General features: G+C 46.2%; 4 non-coding genes across 4 annotated transcripts; 2 read left to right on the top strand and 2 right to left on the bottom strand.

Moving 5' to 3' along the window:
* Positions 1 to 2,857: 2,857 nt before the first annotated feature.
* Positions 2,858 to 2,930, bottom strand: TRNAT-UGU (transfer RNA threonine (anticodon UGU)). The gene has a single exon. It is a non-coding gene; the product is annotated as a tRNA-Thr (tRNA).
* An 802-nt stretch (positions 2,931 to 3,732) lies between these two features.
* Positions 3,733 to 3,804, bottom strand: TRNAE-CUC (transfer RNA glutamic acid (anticodon CUC)). The gene has a single exon. It is a non-coding gene; the product is annotated as a tRNA-Glu (tRNA).
* Positions 3,805 to 4,567: 763 nt separating this feature from the next.
* On the top strand, positions 4,568 to 4,653 carry TRNAY-GUA (transfer RNA tyrosine (anticodon GUA)). Its single transcript is given in 2 exon segments — positions 4,568 to 4,604; positions 4,618 to 4,653. It is a non-coding gene; the product is annotated as a tRNA-Tyr (tRNA).
* Positions 4,654 to 5,162: 509 nt separating this feature from the next.
* Positions 5,163 to 5,234, top strand: TRNAD-GUC (transfer RNA aspartic acid (anticodon GUC)). The gene has a single exon. It is a non-coding gene; the product is annotated as a tRNA-Asp (tRNA).
* Positions 5,235 to 9,888: the final 4,654 nt, after the last annotated feature.

Genomic DNA, 9,888 nt, shown 5'->3' with positions numbered 1-9,888 from the left:
GACCATTATTATGTAATGAGGGTCTAAAAAGGAACATTGACGGGCATGCTACGCGGCCCTGAAGAACTGTCGGAGGAAGCAGGCGCCCGTGCCATACTGTGCCCCTCACATGCCACGCCACAGATGCATGAAGTAGCAGCCTGCGCAGAAGATACAAGTGCGGTAGGGGTGGGGGTGCAGACGTAGCCTGGTAAAGGCCCGCTGTTAATGGTGCGCATAACAAAGCTTCTTCGCCGTTGGAGCCGCTCCACTGGGAAGAAGGCAAAATAGGCGTGGGTGAAGGGCCAAGAGTGCGCGCCAAGGAAGCAACAGAAGGGAGCCCTGGTCCGAAGAGACCAAATAGAACATACAGTGGGCCCCGGAAATATAAGGAACTCCCTGGGAAGGAGCAGGCTAACGCGTGGCAGAGAGGGCGACAGCAAGTTTGCTGACTTTGGGGAATAACGCCACCCCCTACCAGTCAAAAACATTAGCTCCCAGTAAGCCTTGGGATGCTAAATGTAGTGGAGCTGCAAAATTAAGTGTGAGGGGACCCCAGAGCAGACACTGCACTCGCAGATAAAGCCTGGCTGGAAGTTGGCTAGAGAAACAAATGTACAGTACCAAGATACGCCTAGCTTTTGTTTTGGGTTAGGGTTACCCCATACAGCTAAAACACTAAATGCCAAGAACAGAAAACACTGAAACCCAATCTCTTGTTTACACGTGCCTTCATGTACTTAAACTAGGCTAAAATGTCGAGAAATATTTGACCTTAAATTTGCTAAGAGCAACCCGCCCGCGAGCAGTGACCAAACTATAGATAATGATTTGGCGGCAATTAGACCTCCTTAGAAACGCTGTGTCTGCAGGTGGCGGGATTATTAATCCAAACAACGTGTTCGCAAGAGTTTGTGGCTACACAACATAAGTGCTCGGGTTATTCACTATGAAGTTTACTTTCTTTACACCCTCAGTGACCTACAGCTTGCATTTTGGCACCTCTCGTGGTCGGTATCACATGCATTCCCTCGGTTTATACAGCTGCATAGCGCTGCTCCAGTGGCTCAGTTTGCATCATAAAGAGAAGAACTCGGGAGGGCGGGGGAGGGTGCTAGGAGGGGGGTGCTGCAAGTAAATAAAGCGATGGAAAGTGGAGTTTACAGCAAAAGTGCAGGGTTGGTCTTTTCTTTCTTTGCGCCTTCTTAGAGGACCGACAATTTTTATTGAGGGGTAAGATCTATATATTAATGAAGTAGGTCAAAGAAGATTGTTTAAGACAAGCATTTAGTGGAAGATGTTTCTTGGGCGCATAGTTCCTTCAAATTAAAAATCTACCCTCGCCCGGTTTTTCACTGTTAGGCGAATGAAAAACAAGCATTTACGACGCATTTACACACGGGCTCAGGGAGGGGGGACGGGCTCACGGACAGCGGGAGGGGTGGGGGGGGCGGCGGGAACGGCCAGTACTCACCTGGACCTGGACTTCCTCCGTCTGCGGCCGGCCTCGGAATGGCCAAAACAAACATGGAGGACAAAAAATAAATAAACCCCGCCCACGGCCGCATGACGAGCAAAAAGGGGCAGGATGAGAAAAAGATCACAGGAACGCCCACGAGTCGCCTCGCAGGATTACGGACGCCTCTGTTTGCCAATGGCTAGCGTCCATTTATGGAGCTAGCCAATGGGATACAGAGGCGGGCCGAACATCCATACTGTGGACAAAAGTTTTCGCCCTGGGCGGGGCACTGCAAGCAGTGCCCTCGCCAGGTCGAAACCTAAAAATAGTAACTGGAATCCTAAGTACAATGGGGGCGGGGCCAGTTATTTGAGGGGGGGCATGTGGGCGGGGGAGGCAAAGGTGTGTGTGTAAAAGAAAACAAAATTCTGTAATTATTTTGAAGTAACTGCATATAAATTAATGTACACACATTAAATGAAGAAAAGAAATGCAAGTTAAACTGATCAGTGAGAACAAGACAGTAGAACAGTGTTTCTCAGACTGTGGGTCACAGCCTCTGGTGGGTGGCCAAAGTCCAGCCAATACATAACGATGGCTTTAAATTCCGGATATTTCTGTCCCATTTGCCGAGCGCCAAAGGACAATCTATATCTTCTCCGCTTATTTTTTTAACATGGAGACTGGTGTTTACGAACTCCTCTCACTTTGCAGTCTGGAGAAGAAAGTAAATTACCTTAAAAACCCTGGTGGCTACAAAAAGTGTAAAAGGAAAGCTGGGAGATGCCATTTTATCCTAACTCACAACAACATGGAAATACATGGAAATGAACTGTGCACTTCAGCAGCCAGGAAACAAGATGAAGCACATTTTTGTTATAATTCTGAAATGTGATGGTAATAAAGATTTTAGTAGGATCAGAAGAAATCAAGACGTGATGCGCAAATAATAAATATTCACTGAAACTCGATTTCTACACAATATAATTTGTGTGCTCTTACGTTTTATCAGTAAAACTGTGTGGTCATGCAAACTAATTAGCCGTTTCAATGGAAAACGTGCTGTCTATAAATGACAGTGCGCTGCCACACGGTGCTTTACTACATTATAATTATCGCCCGCCTCACGTCCATTGAAGCCGACAGCTAACAAGATGCTCAACTCAACAAGCCTGCTCAGACAGTTCACATTCCAAAACAAGAACCATGACGTCATAAGCTTCTGTCTCCAGGGAGACCAGCTCTGTACAGATGGACCTGGAAGGGAATATTTGTTTCACGTTGTTCATTCGTTGCAAAGGAAGAACTACTTTGTTCTAAAGTCCCTCACTTGGAAGTTTAATGTTGGAGGCAGAATGCTTTTTTTGGTTAGAATATTTAAGTGATTGAAAACTTTTTTACTCAAATAAAAAAATGTATAGGCTCCAGCGAGAATTGAACTCGCGACCCCTGGTTTACAAGACCAGTGCTCTAACCACTGAGCTATGGAGCCCTATACTAGAAGTCACAATGAGGTATATTTTCCCAATAATAAAAAGGTGTTCACCTGGGATGACAATATGTGGATGTCAGATCAGTTGCAAAAGAGAATGAATGGAAAAAGTATAAGCTTCCTCTCTTCAAAGACTAGTCATTCCCGTGCAGTGTAATTCAGAAACAGGCTCCACGGAATACAATTAAGCAAACAGCACATGCAACACATTTAAAACATACTGTGTGACCAGCCTGGGCTTAATGGCCACAGTCGTCAGATTATAAATATTCCAGTTCATGTTTTTTCCATTATTTTCCTGTGTAAACATAGCCCAGACTTCATAACCTATCATAAGGTGTAGGTTTAAAAATAAGGTGACAATTTTAGCCTTCACATACGTGTATCAGAGAAACAAGAGCTTAAACTGTAAATGTCCCCACTTCTACAGGTATAAATACACCCCCTCACCTCGAAGTCACTACTAGTTTTATGAACTCCTAGTTCTGAGAAAACACGGAAACAATGTGTCCAGGATCACACAGTTCATGGCATTGACGAGGGATCAACCAAAAGTCTACAAATGTATCCGTGGTCAGTGGCTGCACACAACAGACACCTGTGGTAACCGCGCCGCAGGTGCAGCTCCCCAGAGCCGGTCTGGAAAGGCTGCCTTTCGGCTGAAAAGATAAAGTATAATCGAATGTTCTATTAAATAAAACAAAAACATTCTAAAGATTACGCTCCTATAGAACATGTCCCTGCACCTGCATTAATTAATCTTATGTTTTAAAAAGCGTGAAGTGTGAGGAAAAAAATGAATTTCCCTGACCGGGAATCGAACCCGGGCGGCGGCGGTGAGAGCGCCGAATCCTAATCACTAGACCACCAGGGAGCGTGGCATCATGCAAAGTAACGTTAAATACCTGCAGGCTCAGCAGTGCACGGCAGTGTTTGCACAATCAGGCACTGGTAGTTTTCATACAGGTTTTACCGTCTTGCTGCCTGAACCACAGAGTTATATCAACACTCAGCACACGCGCAGCCCCTGCACAGTAAAGAAGGAGCAGCAGGAATGAACCCAGCGGCGCGCGGAGGCTGCGCTCAGAATACCCGAGCAGAAGCCAATGCCGCCCATCAGAGGAGCTGAGAGAGAAATATCCACGGGTCGCGGGTGTCTCAGACAGATCACACGTGTTAAAGGAGAATGCGCGAATAACCAGAGCACCCCCAGTAATCAGGGCTCGCGTCTTTTTATTACAATTCACATCTCATGAAAGAAAAGTGCGCGCCCATTACCGTCACTTAAAGCTCATTTCTGCCTCAAATCTTTTTATTATGAAGCTTATGCATTTGTTAAATCAAAAGCAGCGCCGTGAAGACGAGCCACAGCGAGAGCGCTAGGAGGGTGAAATACACAGTGAAAGTGGGGGTGCAAGAATGGACATGAAAGAAACACTACAAGGGCCCCGTTCGTGGAGGACACGAGCCTCTTGGGGGGGGGGGGGGGTGCTGTGGAAAAGAAAGTCTCCGTTGTAGGGTTGGCTGTTTTCTCAAGCCCTCGAGTTGGTGTTTAGAACCAGAACGCCAGCTGAATGGCTGGGCTCCGTACCCACTCTTCATGCCATATAGCGCCTTGTCAACACTACCCAGCCGAGCCTTCGATAGCTCAGTTGGTAGAGCGGAGGACTGTAGTGGAGTGTCTGTCATCCTTAGGTCGCTGGTTCAAATCCGGCTCGAAGGACTTTTGCATACTCCAGTTTTTTTTTCCTTCTGCTTTACAATAGAAAGCGCCTCTTTCTCAGACCCTCACACGCCGGGGCTTTTCCTGCCTCCTCTCTTCACCTTTACAGCCCAGCTCTCTCCTCCGGCTGGGGCGGGAGGCTTGTGGGAGAGTCTCCCGCCCTCCCTGTGTGCAGCCCCCGCTGCAATGCCCCCTCATCAGACAGAGCCTGGGGCCCCTGGGCTGAAGAGCCAGGCCGGGCCCCGTCTGGAGCAGCCCTGGGAGCTGGTTGTGGCGACTCTGGCATCAGGGGATGCTGCTGAGAGCGTCTGCTGGGAGGCGAGAGGGCTGCTGTGAGGTGTGAGGGGGGAGTGTGTATGTGTGTGTGGTCGGAGGGAGGAGTGTGTGTTTGTTCAGCCCGTGCCCCCCTGCGTTGGTGTCGAGGAGCTGGAAATGAGACGCATCAGTCACTTGCAGGGCAGGGCGCGTGAAACCTCGACAACGAGCTGTTCAGCAGCCAGCACAAGTAATCCTCGTTAGTATAGTGGTCAGTATCCCCGCCTGTCACGCGGGAGACCGGGGTTCAATTCCCCGACGGGGAGGAAATATTCTATTTTTATGGTCAGCCTATATTTTTAAAGTATAACGTCTATATATTTTTTTTTATTTTAAATCTTTATGAACGTCTATTTTAAATGTAATCTAGAATGTGACACCCCTGCTATTGACTGCTGACGCTTTTCATTCAAGACATCATTTCCTTCAAGTAAAAGATTTACTAATGCAGTCTCATAACTTTTAAAATCAATCACAGGCAATTTTTAAGTCAGACACTTTTTGGGAATGATTTCTGCCTTTTCATTTTAAGCTTCTGTGTACTTTATTGAAAAAAAAGTAACGTGCACGAAGGGTTATTATTCACTTACAAATCAAAGTACCACATGATATATAAAATGCATTTATGCTACTATTTTTTTTTCCACACTACATAAATGAAATGATTGTTCGGGCTCTGAATGAGGAATTGTTTTTTTTGTGTTTTTTTTTAATTCAAAAGATTTTATTAGAAGAGTTTTGTACAGTACAGATATGGTGAAGGCAATATTGATGTAAGTGTACGCCGGCGGGGTTACAATTGGCGTCACGCTGTCCAGCTTGTTCACGCAATCGGCTGATAGACATTATCATTGGTTAGGCTTACTACGACTTGGCCGTGTTTGTATTGCCCTCATAGGGAGGAAGAGAAAAGTCAGAAAAGAGAGACAGAGTAGCGGACAGGGTGGTTGGCGCTGCTTGCTGAGTGCCATCCTATTGGAGTTCACCTTATGTATGTGAGGGGAGTGCGTGAGAGGCCCGGTCTCTGTAATTGCCTATGGTGGTTTGTGTGAGACCAGATAGTTGTCCAGGGTGTGCCACATCTCTCCCTTCGTGGTAGAGTTGGGTGTGTGTTTTGATGTTATGTTGTCTGCTCCTCTAAGGAAGGTGATCCAGTTAAACCAGCTTTTGAAGGATGCTTTCCCCGTGTCTTTCCAGTTTGCAAGGATTGTTTTGACTGCAGCTGTGAGTAGGATGTCTATTAGCTCGCTGTCATTCTTGGATTGAGTTTCATGAGTCATGAAGGCAGCGACTACCCCTACAAAGTCTGTTTGCAGTGGGAATCCCATTATGTTGTTTATGAAGTCTCCTATTTTGTTCCAGAATGTTTTGACTTTGGAGCAGTGAAAGATAAGGTGAGCTAGGTCTCCTTTTGTTCGTGACAGTTCCAGCATAGGTCGTTGTCTCGGATCCCTACGGCCGCTAGTCTGGCCGGAGTCCAGTATGCTTTGTGGAGGAGCCAGTATTTCGTCTCTGCTAGGATTGGGGTGACTTTGTTTGAGCTTACTGAGTTCCTCAGGCAAATTTTTTCCCTGTCGCTGAAGCACCTATTTTTTGGCCTAACCAGTACTCTAGTGTCTTGGCGTTTAGTTTTGTTGAAGTTGGGCTTAGCAGTTTGTAAAGGTGCGACTTTTGGTGGCCAACTTTATTTAGGTTAGCCGAGTATTGCAGGATTATTGGGACTTCTTTGTTCAGATCTGCCTTGGTGATTGCCACCTTTATTTTTAGAAAACTGTAGAATTCTATGTCTGGTAGGTTGTGGAGGTGTTTTAGGGTGTCGAATGTGAGTGGAGTGCTGAGTTTTTCTAGTTGGTTGGGGGTGGAGATGCCCCGTTCATACCAGGAGTTCATATTTAGTATCTTGTCATTGTATTTTATTTTTGAGTTGAACCAAATGGATTCCCACTTTGTGTTTTTTATGCTATTCTCCATTCTTTTGTCCACTTTAAGAAGGGCGTTCTTGGTGTTTTTGAGTATGGTGTTGTTATCTTCGGGGTGTCTATTGGCTGTGAGTAGGGGTAGGGGGTCAAGACCTTTTAGGATTGCTCTTTCTAGCGTAAGCCAAGCCGGTGTATAGTCTTGTCTTGGCGAAAGCCAGTGTAGCCCTTGTTTGGCTAGGCACACCATCTGGAATGTTTTGAAGTTAGTGAGGTTGAGACTGATGCAGCGCCCCTATAGAAAATCTGTCTCAACAACACTACCCAACACCATGATACTCACCATTAATCATATACCTCTCACAAGGCCCATAAACTACCGAGACACATTTTGGGCAGCTGAATCATGTGACCTAATTAATCAAAACTATTCATAAACTATTTACACATTTATATACAACTGCAGTTTATCATTTTTATCATGGATTTATAACAAAAAACATTTTAATTAAGTCACAAAGGTAAATGGATCAACTGATGGTAACTAGATCATGAATAAACAAGTCCAGCTTGTAATTTCAAAATCTAATTTATTAGCTTTATTATTCAAAGAAAGAGCATTTTAAAGTATGAATCTTTATTTATTAGCAATAAAGCAGCATTTTATTGAGGAAAGGCATATTAGACCGACATTTCAATGCATCACCATTCAGCATGAATTAAAGTAAATAAACAAGTTTCCTAACCCCTAAGTTCTATTTCCCTATCTTAATCTCACTTCATATAAAAGTTAAAGTCATTAACCTTGAATCTTGAACGCCTGGACGCCTGCACCTACCCGTGGGGAGCTGCACCTGGGACGCTGCTGCCCTCTGCCTCCTGGACGGGAGCCCCTTCGCCACATCTTGCCGCACCCGCTTCGCGGGTGCCACTGCGCGGTGTGTAACGCCGCCCGGGGCCATCGCTCTGCTGATTTGCTGCTCTGCTTGGGGAGAGAGAGGTGTGAGGGAATCAGGGGTGGAGCGCTGCAGGGACTCGCATTCCCAGGAGTCCCTGCTTGACCTTTGTCATCTGGTCTGCGCCCCCTGACTGCCCCGCCTCCCGGACGGCAAACTCTTTAAAACCAATCGGCCTCCCATGCACTGACGGGAACCTTGAATCTTGGACGCCTGGACGCCTGCACCTACCCGTGGGGAACTGCACCTGGGACGCTGCTGCCCTCTGCCTCCTGGACGGGAGCCCCTTCGCCACATCTTGCCGCACCCGCTTTGCGGGTGCCGCTGCGCGGTGTGTAACGCCGCCCGGGGCCATCGCTCTGCTGATTTGCTGTTCTGCTTGGGGAGAGAGAGGTGTGAGGGAATCAGGGGTGGAGCGCTGCAGGGACTCGCATTCCCAGGAGTCCCTGCTTGACCTTTGTCATCTGGTCTGCGCCCCCTGACTGCCCACCTCCCGGTCGCCTTCTTCCATCTATATTACAAGCTCATTCCCACGCTGTGCGGGAGCGCGCGGGAGCGCCGGGCGAAGCCCGGCCCAAGGGCGGGCCCGTTTGTGCCCGTTAGAGACCGTTTGTGACCGGACCGGGCCCCCTCTCTTGGTTCCCTGGTATTTGTACTGATCCCGCTTTTGAGACTTGACGTTTGCACGTTCTCACTGTACCTATAAGGAACCAGTTGATAATATGTCCACAAGGGGAAGCAGAAGTAAAACTGCGGCGGGAGGAGGCCAGATAATTGGGCCATTGGATAACTTCATAACAAGGGTGAATGAAACTATAGATCAGAGCATTGTCCTCCTTGAACGTAGAGTAGCCCAAGACCTAGAAATAGCTAGGCGCTCATCCTTGGGACTCCTCGCACTAGCAAGAACCCCAGTACAAACCCAGGATTCAGGTGCCGCGATCAAGGTATGTCCTCTGACTGTTTGTGCTGATGTATCTAGTTATGTAATACTAGAAAGTGGTTCCTCCCTTGTTTTTCTTCTGCTCGTCCATCTAGTGCAGGAATGTACTGTTTCAAAAAAATGACATTATGTAGTGTCAGAAGACGTGTTCTACAAAATGAATAAAAGTCGATGTATGTGTTTTTATCTTGTACAATACTGTCATGTATAAAATTGTAAATAGTCCCTTTTTTTATATGTACTTTTGTAGCCCTGAAGAAGTCCCTGGACGGGACGAAACGCGTTGGCGGTTCCAAAAGTGATGCTGTCAAAAGTTTTTAAAGATTGAACAATAAAGAACATTTGAAATTGAAAAACATCGGCTTGTTCGTGAAATCAAACTTTCTTTGCCTTAGTGATTGTAATAGATCGTGTTTAAAGTGTGCTGGGCTACTATGTGTTGTCAATTGTTTTGAAGGTTAGGTTCGTTGAATCAGCCTTTAAATTGAGGGAGTATAGGGAATTGTGCTCCCAGCCCTCTGTTTGCACCTTTCTGTTCACCATAACTAATAGGGACCTTTTTAGACTAGTGCTGGCATCCTATGCTTTAATTCCCTTCGTTTGTTTGTGCCGCGAATGATGTTAGAATAGAAAAATGTAGTTTGCCAAATATAGTTGACCTGTCTGCATCCCAACTCTTATCAGACTCCCAACTAAGTCTGGCTTCAGAAAAATCACCTAATTTACTTATTAATCACACGCCAGACGAAGTAGGGAATACACAGTTACGTGGCAAGAGAGAGGGTGCAATACGAAAGCAAAAGAAACCAGCTAAAGCGGCATTGGTTAAGGAGAAAAATGTACCATCTAAAAAATGCAGCAAAGTAAAAAATTGCCAAACACTAAATGGGAATAGCAGAATAACCCCTGCTGAGACAACTGAGGTTCTGGAATTAGGAAGTACAGAGACACTTGCAGTAGGGGGGGATACACATAACTGTTGTGAGGCAACTAGCACCCTCCTAGTAAAAATTGGGAAACTTTTTAGATCTTATTTTACCCCAATAGAGACCAGACTTTCAACTATTGAAAAACAACTAGCTGGGTTGCATGCCCCATCAAAAAC

This window comes from Lissotriton helveticus, chromosome 1_2, assembly GCF_964261635.1.
Source record: "Lissotriton helveticus chromosome 1_2, aLisHel1.1, whole genome shotgun sequence".
Lineage (NCBI taxonomy): Eukaryota > Metazoa > Chordata > Amphibia > Caudata > Salamandridae > Lissotriton > Lissotriton helveticus.
The sequence above is the reverse complement of the archived record's forward strand: the minus strand, read 5'-3'. Positions and strand labels throughout refer to the sequence as shown.